Source organism: Podarcis filfolensis (genome assembly GCF_964270895.1).
Source record: "Podarcis filfolensis genome assembly, chromosome: 2".
In the NCBI taxonomy this organism is placed as follows: domain Eukaryota; kingdom Metazoa; phylum Chordata; class Lepidosauria; order Squamata; family Lacertidae; genus Podarcis; species Podarcis filfolensis.
In genome coordinates, this window is record NC_139605.1 from 33,759,040 (window position 1) to 33,777,484 (window position 18,445).

Genomic DNA, 18,445 nt, shown 5'->3' on the forward strand with positions numbered 1-18,445 from the left:
CACAGCACCCAGCTGTAAAGTGGGACGAAGTCTCAGCGCATGGCACCGATCACGATCTTCTCCAGTAATTTCAGTCGGGGAAAGGTCACAGAATCTGAACGTGGACAAGAGAAAACAACACCCGTTATGTAATTCTAGATCATCCTCATTGGTGATGTAACAGCTCAACAGCATTGATGTTTACAACTTACGTACCCCACATCTCCACCTGCCTGAAGGAGCCACGATAATGCCCACTTCAAATGTTTGTGCTGATTGTCGAAAGGCACGCCTAATGGTAATTGCACCTTTACAGATGCTTGCGAATTTTCTCCGGGTGTTACATAAGGGGAAACTGGGTTGCACTCTGAAGGGTGGAGGAATATATCTTACAGCATGTGAGGAGGTGAGAAGGAAGGGTACGTGTGTGTGTGTGTGTGTGGTTTTTTTTGTGTGTGTGTGTGTGTATGAGAGAGAGAGAGAGAGAGAGAGAGAGAGCGCCATTGACGGTGCCATTGATTTCTAAGTTGAAGATACCTATCTCTAGCACAGGGCAAACATCCAAAAAGAAGGGAGAGAGAACTGTATGTGGCACCAGAGAGAGAGCGCGTCGTGCCAGGGTTGATGTGACATGAAAACTCATCTTCTTGTCCTTTCTCCCTTAGGAAAGGATTTGGGGAAGTCTTAAAAAGAGACCAGCCAAATTCATTCACTGAAAAGGTTAGAAAGCTGCTGCATGGAAAGACCCCTCAAAAAACCAGAGAGAGCACTGAGTCCAGCTGAGTTCTTCCCTCTTTTTCTAGCAATCAATCCTTCCCCCCTCCCCGCCCCCTTAAAAAGAAAAGGGAAGAGGAGACCTGAAACCATTCCTTTCTTGCATCATCACAACTCCCCAGGGGATTGTCTGGCAGACAGGAACTGCTCCCTGACTTTCTTTCCTTGTGAAATGCTTGGCAGGGGAAAGAAAGAAAAGGGGAACTTCCAATAGCGTGATCTTGGGAACCTCTCCAGCCCTCTCAAGGGCTCTGTTCTCTTTTAACAGACTCACAGAATCGTAGAGTTTGAAGGGACTATGAGGATCATCTTCTCCAGCCCCCTGCAATGCAATGCAGGGATCTTTTTGCCCAATGTGGGGCTTGAACCCACAACACTGAAATTAAGAGTCTCGTGAGCTATCCCTCAGGATAGCATGGCCAAGCCATCTATGGGGCAGGTATTGTTTTGTTTTGTAGCTGGCCCTGCTGGGGACACCCAGCCGCATCCTGCAGACATTACATGAGGTGCATCAGGGCCAGGGAAGTACAGGGAGGAATGGCAGGAGATGTGGAAGGGCCCAGGATCAGGATGATGAGACGGTGCCATTGATTTCTAAGTTGAAGATACCTATCTCTAGCACAGGGCAAACATCCAAAAAGAAGGGAGAGAGAACTGTATGTGGCACCAGAGCCAAGTCAATCTAATCTAAGCAGAAAATTGCCTTAGGCTGACCGCTCCCTTACGCTGCCCTGTGTGCTCCTCCTTCCCTGCACAATGCAGCACTTTTACAACAGGCATCATTGGGACAGGTGGCAGCCGTGGGAGGTGGGAGGGCAGCAGTTGCGTGCTGTGCTCCTGCCACGTGTGAGACAGGATTGGTGCCGCACAGCCTTTTCTCTGCTTTGGCATAAGAGATGCAAGGGAGCTGGGACAGCTCTGCAGCAGCTAATGAGGATGTTCTCCCGGAGTGGCAAAGATGCAAAGCAAACTTACGTTATGGTGCAATTCCCCAGCATGGTTTTTGCACGTGGCATCCTATGGTCTGGATTGTGTAGGCTGATCTGTGGCGAGTAGGTGGGGCAGAGGGAGGATGGAGAGAGAGAGAGGAAGAGGGAGAGAGGGACGTGTGTTCCCTACTCTCTTCCTACTTGTCATGACCATTGACAAAGGTAAAAGGTATATTTGTTTTGTGTCAAGCAAACAGCGAAATCAGGGCTAGAGTAACAGACTAAGCTGATCGCGCAACACTTCCAGGCAGGTTCATAGGAACTCGGGAAGCTACCTTGTACTGAGTCAGACCATAAATCCGTCTAGATTGGTATTGTTTCTACAAGGTCTTGCCAGCAGCTTTCCAGGATTTCAGACGGCGGACTTTCCCACACCTACCTGGAGATGCTCGGAAATGCACCTGGGAACCCCTCCTCACCCAGAACAGATGTTCCGCCCCTGAGCTCTGCCACCCAAGAACCTCTATATAATAAGTTTCAAGATTACGTTGTGAGGCCGATAAGAAAACAAAGAAGTCAACAAAACCCTGCAAAGGAGCAACGAGGCCTGCCCTACACCTGTAGGTGAATTTACAGCAATTTTTGTGCATTCATCAAATCATTGAATTGTAGAGATGGAAGGGTAGCGGAGGATCCTCTAGTCCAACCCCCTGCAATGCAGGAATATGCAGCTGCCCATTATGGGGGTCGAACCTGCGACTTTGGCATTATCAGCACCATGGTCTTTGGCCCTCCAGACAGCAGTGTAGCTAGCTGCTCAGGTGCCAGGCACCGGGGGGCAGAGCTAGCTGCCATGGGCGGTTCTGGCAGACTACTGGATAGGAAGAGCTGGGGCAACCTGTCCGCCACCTCCCCCTCTGCTGGAGAGTGGTCGAGCGGGAGGCAGCTGGGGCACCCTGCAAGCCAGCCCTGCAGCTTCAGTGCCAACCGTGGCACCCTACCCCCTCCTCCCCTCTTCCTCTGGTACTGCCTCCAGAGGTTGCTGAACTACAACTCCCATCAGCCCCAACAAGCATGGCCAGTGACTGGGGACGATGGGAATGGTACTTCAGCAAAATCTGGACGACCAAAGGTTCCCCATACCTGGTTTGTCAATAAGCCAGGGAGGCTCTCCTGGGGCCATCATTGCATATCTTTAAGCGCCAGGCGAAAATGTTTCCCTATAACCAGGCCTCTGGCTGATTGACATCCAATGCCCTTTTAAATGTGTTGTGGGAGGGGGGGATTATTGGTTTGTTGTTGTTCTTATTTTATTATGCATTTTGTGGTTTTTATATTGTGTTTTTTATGTTATGAACCACCCTGTGATTTTCGAATGAAGGGCAGTATTCAAATTTAATAAACCGTAATAAAAATAGTTATGTTCAGTGGGATTTACTTCCAAGTAGATGTACACAAGATCACAAGCTAAATGCCATTGAACATAGACTTCCACATGTAGCCAATCTTCTGCATGCTTACTTGAAAGTAAATACCACCATGTACAATGCATCTTGCTTCTGTGCATAGGATTGCAGCCCCGCAATCCAATTCTAGACATGCTTACTCAGAAGTAAACCTTGCCATATTCTGTAAGACTTACTGTGGGGCTTGCGGGTGGCACTGTGGGTTAAACCACAGAGCCTAGGACTTGCCGATCAGAAGGTTGGCGGTTCGAAACCCCGCAACGGGGTGAGCTCCCGTTGCTCGGTCCCAGCTCCTGCCAACCTAGCAGTTCGAAAGCACGTCAAAGTGCAAGTAGATAAATAGGTACCGCTCCGGCGGGAAGGTAAACGGCGTTTCCATGCGCTGCTCTGGTTCACCAGAAGCGGCTTAGTCATGCTGGCCACATGACCCGGAAGCTGTTTGCCAGCTCCCTTGGCCAATAAAGCGAGATGAGTGCTGCAACTCCAGAGTCGGTCACAACTGGACCAAATGGTCAGGGGTCCCTTTACCTTTACCTTTTTGCATAGGATTACATTCTCTCCTACACTGGAGCCTATTCTCAGATGCATCTATAAACAACAGTGTACAACTATGTACAACTACAGTCCCTTATTTCAATATGACTTTGGCAGAGACTTCTGCTTTCAAATTAGGATCTAATAAATTCATAAAATTGCTGTTAGCAACCAGCTCATTCCTGAAACCTTCTCATTTTCAGAATCTCAAAGTCCAGTACCATGTTAGAAATATTGTCCAGAAAATACCCTCCCAAGGATGTTTTTATTCCTAAATCCCTGTTCTGTGTGCATTTACTCAAAAGTAAGCCCTACTGAGTCCCCTGAGAGTGAACTCAATGGTGTATATGCACATAGACTATGTGGTGTTTGTGATACACTAGCACAAGCCTTGACACACTGATGCCATTTCTTTACTGCTGTTGATGTTTTTGGGGTGTTTGATCTTAAATATTTTCTCAAAGGAAACTTTTCTTATGCTGAGTCAGACCATTGGCCCATCTTGCTCAACATGGACCTCTCTAAAACAACTGTCAACAGCTCTTCGGAAGTTCAGACAGGGGTCAGATGCCAGGGGCTGAATCTGGTGGGATCTTTTTTCAGGCAAATCATGTGCTCTGCCACTGAACTATGGCCCGTCTCCTCTTGTGTGTGACTCACTGCAAATTACTCATTAATGAATGCTTTCTTGTAGGAGTTAACCAAAGGGAGGTATGCCAATGAAATTCTAACCAAGGCTGCAATCCTAGGGCCTCTCTGGACATCTTTTTTTATTGTGCATTTGTGGAGGCTTGTGCAAATGATGCTACCAGGGGTGGACTGGTACATGCTCCACACATTCAATATTTTTGAGCCTGCAAAAGTTTTGGGGTGGTCACACTGCAGATTCCCTCAGAAGGTGGCGAACTGTCCTTCCTTGGAGGCTTTCAAGCAGAGGTTAGATCAGGGGTCGGCAAAATTTTTCAGCAGGGGCCTGGTCCACTGTCCCTCAGACCTTATGGAGGGAGTGGCGTAGAGATGATGAGTGGCACACAAAAGGGCTCTGGAGAGGGGCTGCTTTAAATGGCAGCTGCTTGAGCGATCACGCTGCTGCTGGTGCTGGCACCAATCAAAGGCCAGCCCCCTTCCTCCTCTAGGCAGGGCAGGGAGAAGCCAGGAGGAGGGAGGGAGGGGGAGGAATGGCGCAGCCCAAACGATCAGAATCAGATTCATGGCGATCCACGCGGCGATTCCCAGACTGTCCATGGGCCGGATCCAGAAGGCAACTGGGCTGGATCCAGCCCCTGGGCCTTACTTTGCTGACCCATGGGTTAGATGCAGAGCATCCATCTGTCATGGAAGCGTCAGCTGAGAGTCCTGCATTGCAGTGGATTGGATTAGGGTCCCTGCCAGCTCTATGATTCTATGCTTCATTCACTGCAACTTCCTGCTGACATCTCATCAATTTTTATACCACAAACGTCCTGGTTTATTTTCCTTCTGCTTTCATTGCACAGTAGCCCCTCCGGACAATAATAATGTGGCGGCATCGGGGAGGCATCGTAGAACAATGAATGAACCTGGAGAAATCCCCACCAATGCACTGTTACTGTGGCAAGAACGTGCTGCAGAATGGTTAAGGGTATGGTGCTGAAAATACCAATGTTGCAGGTTCGATCCCTGTAAGGGACAGTACCATATTCCTGCACTGCAGGGGGTTGGACTAGATGATCCCCAGGGTCCCTTCCAACTCTATGATTCTATGAAAGCAACAACAGCAGCCCTTGTGCTTCTTGTATGAAGCTGGAATAAACCACTGGTCTGCAGGGGGCCCCAAGCACACTTAATAGGGACTAGCCCCAATGAACACAGTGGGGCTTACATCTGAGTAAACATGCCTACGTTTAGATCAGTTTTTTTTTTAAAGCAAAAGCTTTATTTTTCCTTATAGTTTTATGCCCATGTGGCTGAATCTTAGTGTAAAGACAGTACATACACAGAGCTGGTGGGAGGGGCTCCGATTGCTCAATAGTGAGACTAGGAGAAGGGAGTCTCCCATTCCTCCTCGGCTGGGAGAATAATGCCTGTAAGAGTGGGCAGAATTAATCACAGGGAGGCGAAAAGCTCAGCTGCCTTGGGGTGGAAAATATTTGGCCGCATGTTGCAGGCGGCCTTTTGCTGCCCGAGAGCAATGCGCACCGCATGTTGCCACCGAAGACCAGCAACTGCTTTGCATGTGAGAATCACATGCCAGGACTTCCCTGCTGACAGGAACATGGGAAGGGCGAGGGCATCCTTTGCATGCTCTGTAAATTAAACCACCTACTTTGTGAAACAGTAGCACACAGCTTACAAGGGAGCTGAACCGAGTCACCTGAGCCCAAGGGATTTTGAAGACAAAAGATGCTTGCAACATGTTTATTTCCACCCACCCTCACTTTTGGACTCTGCCAGCTTCATTGATCCCCGTGACGGATGATGCTAGTTATTATGAAAACACAGAAATCGTCAGTGCAAGTCCTTTATCTGGAAGTATTTATCTGGAAGTAACTATAATGGAGGGATGCAGGTGGCGCTGTGGGTTAAACCACAGAGCCTAGGACTTGCCGATCAGAAGGTCGGCGGTTCGAATCCCCGTGACAAAGTGAGCTCCCGTTGCTTGGTCCCTGCTCCTGCCAACCTAGCAGTTCGAAAGCACGTCAAAGTGGAAGTAGATAAATAGGTACCGCTCTGGTGGGAAGGTAAACGGTGTTTCTGTGCGCTGCTCTGGTTCACCAGAAGCGGTTTAGTCATGCTGGCCACATGAGCCGGAAGCTGTACGCCGGCTCCCTCAGCCAATAAAGCGAGATGAGCGCCGCAACCCCAGAGTTGGTCACGACTGGACCTAATGGTCAAGGGCCCCTTTACCTTTATATCTATAATGGACCCAAGCAACAGGCTTACGATTTCATTAGCTTGTATCCAATGGTGGTTTTGCACTAGCAGAAAGTGTTTCTGCTCATACAAGGTGGGACATCCAGTTTTCCTGCGATGCTCTTACCTGCTGCAACCTTCTGCTCTGTATCCCATAATGCTCTGGAGGCTCCCCTAGCCTTCAGGAGCAACTTTTTTTTTTTTTCAAGGCTGCAGAGCATGGGGAGGTTCCATGAAGCTAGCTCAAAGCCAACACTGAATACAACCCGTTTACATGGGGCGGGGGGGGGGAGTCCAGCTGATTTCTAGGCAGTTGTTGGCATCTGTCTGCCTTGGGAGACAATGGAAGAGGGCACCTTCAGGGGTGAAGGCAAGCCATTGGAGAGTTTACAGCATCACCTGTGGCTGTAGAGACTGATATGGGAGAGGCATGTTTTGTTGCAGCTGGGGCAGGTGAAGATTGTACCATGGCATTTAAGCACTTTATTGACCAAAGACTGCCCAGCTTAAAGCGGGTGGTATAGAGTTCCAAACAGTTTACTTTTATGTAAACATGAATAGGGTCAAAACCATAGGAATATTTCCAATAGAGTAGTATCTATAGACAAGCCAGTAAATGCTGGTCTATATCTGGCATAACTGATCTGCAACCTTTAAATTGCTTAATAGTTCAGTTTCTTTCTTTTTTTAATAATGCAATAAATCTAGGTGGGCAAAGAATTTATTTTTTTAATAATGTCATCCAACTGCAACAGATTAAAATGCAAAGAATTGCAGAAGCCTTCGTGAGTTAAAAAAATTATTGTTGGTATAGAGTCTGTTATGCTTTGAAGCATGCCAATGGTCTGACACGGCATATATATCTAAATGTGGCTGGTACAAGGTATTTAGGCATATGAATTGTCATATAGATTGCCCAGCCAGCCTCCAAGGGAGTTTTGGAGCAAGACGCACATGACACTTGAAGGATTGCAACAAGGAGTCTATTGTGCAGACAGCTCAGAGTCGGGAATATTGCCAAGAAGACCTATGCTCTCTTTGTTTCCTTAGTACCAGAAACAAGTCTGGGCATGATTTTGCCCACAACTGTAGAGATGGTGCTGGGGTTCAATCTCAGAGTTTTCTTGTTCTATTATTATTTTTAAAACACTCATTTGCTGCTCAACCACATCCTTCCCTACTAAGATTCCCAAGATCAGAGCACTGAAACCAAAAGTAGGTCAGGAGTTCTCAGCTTTATTCTTGTTCCATACCAGAAAAGATTTGTACACTGATTGTCCCACTTCACAAGCTATCCCCCCCCCCCCGGTTAAGCCTTTTGATGACAACAGTGATCAAACTGCTCTTCATTTAATATGTCAACCCCAGAGCTGGGAACAATGAAATAAACTAACAATAAAAATATACAGAAAAAGGAAACAATATGCAAAAAGTGCAGAATCCCATTTTAAAAAAATTCCAATAAATAGCATAAATTACCATCTTTTTCGCTCTATAACACACACCCGACCATAACATGCACATAGTTTTTATAGGAGGAAAATCCGTAGGCATGCCACCCGTAGGCATTCCCTCCATAACACGCACAGACATTTCCCCTTACTTTCTAGGAGGAAAAAAGTGAGTGTTATGGTGCAAAAAAATACGGTAACTATTTCCCAATGGTCAAACAAAACTAAACAGCAGTGAGGACAACAATTAGAATTTCCAATTTAACCAAATTCCTGGGTAAAAAAAAAAAAAAGACCAATCAAATGTTTTTTAGCAACAGTTCTCACCCAGAGGAAGCCCACTCACACCCTTTGTCCCTTACCCCAAAGGGGCCTCACTCTGCCAACCGACTCTCGCAACTTCATGCTTTTCACCCCCACGCTCTCACCCTGAGTAGCATTATTTGTTGGCCATAAGGATGCACAGCAAACCGCACCCCCCCCCCCACAATATGAAGACACTGGGCTGTTAGGGGTGATCGACTCAACTATCCACCGAACAGCTGAAACCAATAGCACATAAATGTGTAAGTACAGCTTTAAGATTGTAGTATATCGTCTTATATGTTAGCAGTAAATCCTACAAGCCTGTTGTGTATACTAACTCTTGAAATGGGATACATCGCACAAACCTTCCAATGGGGGGCATTACCCTGGCAAATGTGCCCACTTAAATTACACTACCATCCTGCACATTTCTGATTAGAAGAAAGTCCCACTAAGCCAGTATTTTAGAATACTGTACTTTTCTGTGTATAAGACGAGTTTTATGTTAAAATAATCTTTAAAAACTGGGCTCGTTTTATACACAGATAGTGCAGGGGGGGGACAGGGGGTTGTTTGCTGCTGCGAGCAGGAGATTGTCAGCGGCGATAGTGCAGGTGATTGTGGGCTTCGGCAAGGGCTGTTGTCGATTGGCTGCTGCAGCGGCATTTGGGTGGGCGATTGGCTGCTGCTGGTGGTGAGCGGTCAGACAATTGGTGGCTTCTGCCTCGCGTGCTTTTTCAAATGTTGTTCAGACGGGTGAGCGATTTTCAGTTATCTTGGGGGGCGTGTTATACATGGAAAAATACGGTAGATGGGTTTTGTTTATGCTGAGCTAACTGTTTAGACTGATAACCAAGCTCAGAAATTTTTTTTGTTTTTTTTTTTAAACCACAGGTCAGATTGGCTACAGATGCCCCTCTTTATTGATTCAGAAGATCTGTGTGATCTTCTGTGTGAAGGGAGGGTGATTATTGCCAGCAATGTCATGCTGCATGAATGGAGTCAGTGCAGTTGCATGTTAAATTTGCAGATCTACTGGGTGGAGAGAGCTTTGATTTGAGAGATGGAGGGAGGGAGCCTGCTCACTGCTTTTGACACACCTGTCCTTCAAAGAAAGGAAGCAAATTAAAAATTTAAAAATAAATACTCACTCTATCTGGATAGCTATGTAGTGTTTGTGTGTGTTTTTTAAAGGTTGCTCAACTTTTGCAGGTCTAAAAACTGCTTTAAAAAAAGAAACCAAAAGAAAGTTTTAAAATGCCAAGACCTGTTATATGATGAAATATGCCTGTAATAGATCTTGTGTCTTTGTGGTGTCACAGACATTGTCCCCTAGATGCCCACAATAGTCACTCAAGGTTATGCGAGCTTTGCTTGTCCTGGTTTGTGGGAAGATTGCCCAGAAATCATAATTTGTTTGTTTGGCTGTTGGGAAACGTAATGTTCTCACATTGAAGCTGAAACATCTGCATGCCAAAAGGTTAAATTGTAGGGAGATTTATCTATGTAATTTAATTGCTTAGGTTGGGTATCAAGAAATGCTTCTGGCATATCTTATCATAACCACACTTACTTGGACAAAAATCCAGTGAATGTCAACAGGTGTAAACACTGGGAAAATAGAATTTCTTTCATGGGAGGTCCTGAAGAAGCGGTTGCATGAACATCTCATGATCAAGCCTTTGTGAAATCTCTGAAAGGTGTTGAAGTCCTTTTCAGCTCTAGGATGGAGCACATCAAAGCAATTGCCTGATCAGAAATTTGGATAACGGGCTATGAACTACAATGGCAGGCATTTGCAAAGAGACCTCACTGTGAACTTCAACTTGCACTCACCATCTTTCACCATTCCTTGGGTGCCTCCCTCACGAGAGGTCTGGCGAATGGCAACACAGGAATGGGCCTTTCCTGTGGTGGCTCCTTATTTGTGGAATGCTCTCCCCAAGGAGGCTTGCCTGACACCTTCATTACCTCTCAAAGATGTACAATTTTCAGAGTGGTTTAACAGTGAATCCCTCAGAAGTGGATTTTGGGTAGGCTTGCCACAGTCAGAAAAATTCCTGACATGTCCTGGTTTTGGGGTCTAAAAATGGCGTCAGGGTTTTGTTTGCTGAATTGGCAAAATGTCAGGAATGTATGGCAACACGATAGAAAAAGCAGCGGAAACAGCTCAAAAAGCTTTAAAACCATTATTTTGGGGGGAGGTTTCCCAAAAAAAGCTCAGCCATTTGGGTTTGTTCCCGGGGAAAAAGCCCAACAATTTGGGTGCGGGTGTCAGGAATTTTACTTTTTGAAATATGGTAAGCTTAGTTCTGGCGCGTGCGACTGGTTTGGTTGAGCTGGGTGTGGGGCCTTGGGGGAGCCGCAACTATTATGTGCTGGATCCCTCTTTCCCGGGAACCTTTGGGAACTGAAGCTCTGTAAGGTGAACAGGGATCTCCTACAACTCTCCGCGCCATTAACGAGCTCATAGCTGTCAACTTTCAGATTTGAAAATAAGGGATCAGCAGCCTCACCTGTCCTGGGGACAGTCTACGGGATATCTAACAATCCGGGATAGCAGCGGGAAACGGCGCTGGAATAAGGGAATTTCCCGCAAAAAAAGGGAAGGTTGACAGCTATAAATGAGCTACAGTTCCCAGGATCCCTTGAGGGAAGCCATGATTGTTTAAAGCGGCACCATAGTGCTTTAATTGTATAATGTGGCTACATAAAGGTAAAGGGACCCCTGACCATTAGGTCCAGTCGTGGCCGACTCTGGGGTTGCGGCGCTCATCTCGCTTTATTGGCCGAGGGAGCCGGCGTACAGCTTCCAGCTCATGTGGCCAGCATGACTAAGCCGCTTCTGGCGAACCAGAGCAGCGCACGGAAACGCCGTTTACCTTTCCACCGGAGCGGGACCTATTTATCTACTTGCACTTTGACATGCTTTCGAACTGCTAGGTTGGCAGGAGCAGGGACCGAGTGACGGGAGCTCACCCCGTCGCAAGGATTTGAACCGCCGACCTTCTGATCGGCAAGTCCTAGGCTCTGTGGCTTAACCCACAGCGCCACCCGTGTCCCTGGTGGTGGGTATGTGGCTACATACCCACCATGTGGCTATATACCCATGGGTATGTGGCTACATACCCACCATCAAACAGACACTACTCCTCCCTCCCCCAAGCCAGCATAACGTAGGTAGGGAGAAACAAAAATATGTCCATTTTACAGCTGCAGCAGAGCGAGCTCACCCTGTGATCTGGAAACCAGAAAGTTTAGGGCACAGTCTGCAGCTGCTGAAGAGCCGCTCTGGGCGAAAGCACAGCTCGGGCATTGTATGAGGTGTTTTGCCCACAGAGCCAAAGCAGCAGCAGCAGGGAGTTTCTGAAGCGTCTGCTTTCCCCGTGCTCCGAGCCGTTTAGTCATCCACTCGAGCGTGTCTGCGTGCGGGTGCATGTGACCAGAGGTGGGAGGCGAGGGAGGGAAGGGAAGCGGGGAAAGGCCTTTGGGACTCGGCGAAGATTACAAAGACTTAGCGCTGACCCTCGCCATGAATGCCTGCTTAATCGCGCCCTGATCCTAATCTCACACCCAGGGCGGGTCCATTTCACTTTCCTTCGCGGCACTTTCCTGATTCAGCCGCCGCTCCCCAGTCCAGACATGCTTTTGGGGAGGATGCGGAAGGCCCTCTCTCCCTCCTGCGCTCCGGAGACCTGCACCGGGCGCAGAGACAGGCGGGCGAGCAGAATTATTTGGAGACCGCTCCTCCTGCCCGCCGCCTTCCCCCCGCCACCGCCTCTGCCTCGCACACGTACGCACCGGCGAGCCGAAGGTGTTATTCAAATCCTGGTGTGGGCGAGGCAAACGGGACCGAAGCCTGGGCGGCTACACCCAGCGCGTGAGAAAAGGATTTGCCGGCGAGGCGAGGCGTGGTGCTGCGGGCAGAATGGCAAGTGCAGCAGTTCAGGGCAATTGCTTCGGCATCTCTTCTGCCCTCGAAGGATCCTGGCTAGGAGCGCCCTCCGTTTCAGGTGCTCTGCAGGTTTCCCTCCGCCACCACCGTGGACAAAGTTCAAACATGCCAATTGGGTCGATGGCGGTGACTGGTTTCAGACGGTGACTGGTTCTATCTCCCTCAAAAAGCTTAGCAGTGGTTCTCTAACATCCTGATCTCTCTCTCCCCCTACCCCCACATATAATTCTTATTATACAAAACATGAATTCCTATTCACATGAAGGAAGCCTAAAATGCCATTAACTGTCCATAACTCATTCTCAAATTGCCCCCCCTAGAATCAAATTGCCCCCCTATGGTGTGTGCGCCCCAGTTGGGACCATGGGCTTAGAGCTTTCTCACTCAAGGGTGAGCCCACCTTAAGGCGTCGGTGGCTGCCATCTTAGTATAGAGCAGAGGCTTCTGTTTAAAACAAACAAACAAACAAACAAACAAAACAAACTACTTCCTATTGTGACAACATCTCCAGGTGTTTTTTAATTAAAATGCAATGGCCACAGTATTGGGGCGGGGCTTCTTTACTGTCAATGCACAGTTTAGTTTCTCCCAAATGCTGCCTTCCCAGAGTATGTGTTATGCTAGACCAGGGGTCACCAGTCTTTTTGGGACTGGTCAGCAGATTTGGATTTTTTGAGGAAAGTGCTGTAGGTGCCATTCACAAAACAGCTGCCTTGGGGTGTCAGGCATGACTCAACATGGCTGCCATGGCTGCGTGTGGTATAATGCAAAATTAGAGCACAGCACTGTACCGTCATTGCTGCTCTTTCTCGGCCCCTTGACAGCGTCATGCTTACTGGGTGAAGTCAGCTATGTCCTACTGGTTTTGATTGTGGAGACCACAAAATATTGATTTCCCCATACAATTAGCGCTGTTGTTGTCTAGTGACAACAGAGACCATTGCCAAGTATAAGGACAAATTTACTAAGTGGCTATGCCACTTATTAATGATGATGATGATGATACCCAACCCATCCAGCAGGATCACACACACACATTAATTCACTGTGCACATACAAAACTACAGACACACAGATATCTTCATTTGTCCACACACTTCACATATGCATAAGTCTCTCGTGGGCTAGCCTATCTGCCTTTCCTTTCCATTATTTTATTGATTGAGCCATTGCATTTCCCTGGCATCTGGGTGTTGTGCCTGGAGAACAGCCAAAAGCTCCAGGCCTGAGAAGTTGCATCTCTGACAAGCAACCTTTGACCATTTCCCAGGTGACCTGCATGCAGAATGCCCAGTCGCTGCCTCTCTATATCAGCACCTAGCAAATTCTCCTCCAGGGACATCCGAACTCCCTTTCCCAGCCTCGGCCATCACTAAGCAACAGCAATCAAATGATGCTTCCTGCTTCCCCTCTGTGCTGATATCGTGACACCTGATTTCCCTGAGAACAAAACACCTTGCATCAGAACTGAATGTCTGCAGTCTGGTGGGTAGTGAACAGAATGTGAATCTCATTCCACCTCTGCCATGCCCTCATTTGTGGCTCCGTCTCCAAAGGAGGAATGCATCTCTCCCCCCTCTTTTTTTTTTAATGCTTGAAAAACAACCTGGCCCATGCATTACGTGAAGGCTGAATTTTCTGCCCTGGTGCTAGATTGGGACCAGCATGAGTATACTACTAAAATTAAGTGAATCCACCTGTCAGATGAGAAGCACTTCTCTGGATCTCTGCTGAAGTTAGGCAGGTGGCTGCTGAATGGGGCCTTTTCTATGGCGAAACCCAGATGAGAGAACTCTTCAGAGAGACCCACCTGGATGCCAGACAAGGTCCGTGCTGTTCTCTCAGGCTCCGCATGGTGCATGAGACCCTTCCCCAAAGTGGTGCCCTTGAGACATTTTGGACCACAACTGCAATTCATTCCTGACCTTTGCCATGGCAACATGAAGAGTCCAAAACATATGGAGAGCACCAAGTTGGGAAAGACAGGAACATGAGATACAGTGGTACCTCGGGTTACATACGCTTCAGGTTACACACTCCGCTAACCCAGAAATAGTGCTTCAGGTTAAGAACTTTGCTTCAGGATAAGAATAGAAATCATGCTCCGGCAGCGCAGCAGCAGCAGGTGGCCCCATTAGCTAAAGTGGTGCTTCAGGTTAAGAACAGTTTCAGGTTAAGAACGGACCTCTGGAACGAATTAAGTACTTAACCCGAGGTACCACTGTATTTTAAAGGAACATTTTGTTTGCTGGTTTTATATTTATCCCCCCCCCCGCTGGTTTAGTTGTTTTATCTTGTGGTTTCAAACTATGTCTGTGGCATTATGGTGTTTTGTTAGTGTTGTTTTACAGTGAAAGATGGGGTAGAATTTGTTTAAAAAATTAATACATTCAAATAAAGGGTGTATGTGCATTTGTGTGTGTGTGTGTGTGTGAGAGAGAGAGAGAGAGAGGGGGGGGGAGAGAGGGGGGGAGAGAGAGAGAGACTGAGGAGCGGGGCAGAGGGAGAGAAGGAGGCAGAGACCCTCTTCATGGAGAGATCTTGGCTGAAAGCAGGTACTGCAAATCTACTCATCACTTGAGCAGGTTCTATATGTTTTACTCTTATTATTTTGTCCCTGCATCCTTGGATTTTTTTCCTGCCTGGGAAAATACCAAATTGACAGCTCTTAGACAGCTGTCCCTTCCCTTTTTTCTTTACAGAGAACACAGCCATGGGAGTGGCAACACATACTTCATAGGGCTGCCCCTTAGCAACATACCTCAAAGATTAGATGACAAGGAGTTGTTTTAAGTCTGTGTGCTTGCTGAATCACTGTCCTATCTGATAAGGACCAATGCCAGGAATGTCAAGGATGTTTGCTCTAATGATGCAGGTTCATAGCCTGCCAGAATCCCCTAAACCTCCAGTTCCCATCATCAGCTGCAGACTGTTGTGTTAAATGTTTAGGTATAGGTTCTGGGGGTTGTCATCTAGCAGCCTCTGGAGCGCTGCAAATTCCCCATCCCTGCTCCAAGCAGAACCACAAAGTGGAGCTGGTGGAGAATGGCCAGGCAAGATTGTGGGGTTCTGGTGGAGACCTCAATAAACATGTCAAGTCATTGCACAGCAACTGTGGGAAAAAAGTGAATTCATTGCTATGGATCAGTGGCTACGAATCACAAGGGCTATATAACTTCCTTCTGGATCAGAGGCAACATGCCTCTGAATGCTAGTTGCTTGGAATCACAAGTGGGGAGAGGGCTGTTGGGCTCATGTCCTGCTTGTGGACGTTCCATAGGAATCTGGTGGGCTTTTGGTCTGATCCAACAGATCTCCTCTTATGTACCTTGTACTTGAAAGAGAATGTTAATAGCTCAGTGATATGTTTCTGTGGAAACTAATCCTTAGTCCACTTCCCTTGAGTTTTCTAAACTGCTAAGAAATGGAAACATAGAATGGTAGAGTTCGAAGGGACCACAAGGGTCATCCAGTCCAACCCTTCAATGCAGGAATCACAGCTAAATAGTTGCTGACAAACTCTGTTTAAAAACTTCCAGTGAAGGAGAGTCCACTGAGGGAGGCCATTCCACTGTCAAACATGTCTTACCATCAGAATGTTCTTCCTAATGTTTTGTTGGGAACTCCTTGTAATTTGAATCCATTGGTTTGGGTTCCACCCTCTGGAGCAGCAGAAAATAAGTTTTCTCCATCTTCCATAGGACAGTCCTTTAGATATTAGAAGATGGCTATCATATCTCCTTTCAGTCTCCTCTTATTCAGGCTATACATACTCCCAACTCCCTCAGTGCTTGGTTAGAGCACTGTGAGTGAAGTGAGCTGGAGTTTTAAGCACAGATTGCAGTTCTGAGTCAGAGACCAGGAGAGACACTGTGAACTGAGTGCTGTGATCTGTAAATGTTTTGGGGGGCTGCCTGTCTCTAGAGACCTGATGTGGGAGCTGTAGACTCTGGCTGTCTGTTGAAATGTTTAGGTGGGCCTACACCTATGCTCAGTCTGTATAGTTGTAAATAAACTCAGAGCTGTTGCAAAACATAAGTAACATCAAGTCGCTGAGGTCATCTTGCCAAGGGCCTCCTGAAATCTGGAACCAACACTGGCAACTTGCAACCTGTCCTCAGGTGAGCCCTGGGTGTGTTCTAAGAGGCTCCTTTCATTCACTGTCACAGGATGCCTCATTTGTGTTGCAGATTTCTTCCTTCCTTATTATATTTTCACCCCTTCGAGGTGGTGCATATGGTTTTCCTGCTCACTATTACAACAATTCTGTAAGGCTGAGAGACAGTGACTGGCCCAAGATAGCTTTATGGTTGACTGGGGATTTGAGTCCTGGCCTCCCAGGTCCTAGTGCAACACACTAACCGCTACACCAAACTGGATTACACGTGCAGAAAATTACGCAATAAACAAGGGCTTCCATGGCAGATATGCAGCGGTTTCTTGGAGACAGGTTGACCTCATACAGGTTCCCTAAAGAAAGCCAGAAACTTTCACAAACACTAGCCTACTCCATGGACACTTGTCTCCTCTTGTCCCTGAAGAGTATGTCACGGTCTGGTTCACGGGCGATCGAAATCCCGGCTGGGGACATTGGGACCGGGGGCAAGATGGCGGGGTGGGAGCAGGAACGGGAGTCCAGAAGCCAGGAGTCAGAAAGCCAAGAGTCCAAGGGTCAGAGAGCCGGGAGTCAAGAAGCCAAGGGTCCAAAGGTCAGGAAGCAAGGAGTCACGAAGTCAGGGGTCCTTGGATCAAGAAGCAAGGGGTCACGAAGTCAAGGGTCCGAGGATCAAGAAGCAAGGAGTCAAGGAGTCAAACGCAGCAAGGCAAGGAACGTGTTGCTGTGGCAAAGAGCCGAAGGGAAAATGCTGACATTCTATCTCTTCCCGGCTCTTGCCACCAAGTGCTGTGAGTTACCAATCGCCTCACCTGTGTGGCCATGCCTTGCCTCTTCAGAACAAACTTAGGAAGGCCCCAGTCTTGCAGAGTCCTATTGGTCACAGGGCCTGGCTCCTGCACGCACACCTGACAGAGTAGCAGCAGGGGTTTCCCTACCATACTATGCTGTTGATATCAGAACTACTTGCCTAGGAAGACTTTGATGCAAAAGGACAATGCAGGGCACACCCATTTGATAAACAAATCATTTACCTAGGCTACAGTTTAGACCCTGCTAAATGACAGGTAGTTTTTGAAACCCCAGATGCCCATGGGAAGAAGACACGAGTTTGGTTAAGGACATCATAAGCTACTGAAGAGGCAACCCTGACAATCACTGCATGATCCTGGAATATATTTGAACTGGTGACCTGGAGGTGAAGGATTCAGCAGGTTCTATTTCAAATCTCCTGGGACATCCAGTTCCCACTGATATCCGTGCAGCATATAAATATAGTAACAGCCCAATGGTGCCTTCCTCTCCCCGCCCCCCCACCTTTGTGCTTTGTAGGGACTGAAGCCTAGAGGTGCCACATCTTGCGCTCTTTTAAATGGGCGTTGTGCATCACAGCTAAAAGCTGGAAGTTCCTTATTAATATAAGGTTAGATCTAGACTTACCCATCATACTTATTAGACTCACTGAAATTAATGGGATGCCCTGTTTGTTAGTTAAATCCCATTGATTTCAATGGCCCTAATTTTCCCATGTGGCTTATGGTTGGATCCAATCATGGGCATAGCCAAGATTTATGTTGCAGGGGCAGGACATCCACCTGTCATCCTCTGTCTGGCTCCGTCTAACACAGTGATGGCCAAACTTGGCCCTCCAGCTGTTTTGGGACTACAATTCCCATCATCCCTGACCATTGGTCTTGTTAGCTAGGGATGATGGGAGTTGTAGTCCCAAACAGCTGGAGGGCCAAGTCTGGACATCACTGGAGCAGATTCGGAATGAACTATCCCAACAAGAGTTGCTTTAAATTACTTTCTTTTGACCTCAAGTGCTCAGAAAAATCTTCTGTCAAAATCTCCAGTCATTTGAAAACTAGGAAGTTAAATAAAAAATTAACATCAGGGAGTACCTTTCATGTGGTTAACAAGCATACTTTGCAAAATTACAAAGAACGTGCCTTTTTTTTTTTACATCTATACTAAACCTAGTTTCTTTTCATTATCAAATTCCTCTTTTTTCCAGTGCAGTTTTTCTGTGCACACACAGGTGG

At 47.3% G+C, this 18,445-nt stretch overlaps 2 long non-coding RNA genes across 2 annotated transcripts; one reads left to right on the top strand and one right to left on the bottom strand.

Moving 5' to 3' along the window:
• Positions 1–5,514: 5,514 nt before the first annotated feature.
• On the bottom strand, positions 5,515–11,704 carry LOC310757471. The gene is made up of 3 exons (XR_014545241.1): positions 11,565–11,704; positions 9,905–10,052; positions 5,515–6,142 (listed from the first exon to the last, which is right to left on the bottom strand). It is a non-coding gene; the product is annotated as an uncharacterized lncRNA (long non-coding RNA).
• A 5,126-nt stretch (positions 11,705–16,830) lies between these two features.
• Positions 16,831–17,125, top strand: LOC310754537. Its single transcript, XR_014543857.1, has 3 exons — positions 16,831–16,957; positions 16,996–17,056; positions 17,088–17,125. It is a non-coding gene; the product is annotated as an uncharacterized lncRNA (long non-coding RNA).
• The last annotated feature ends 1,320 nt before the right edge of the window (positions 17,126–18,445 follow it).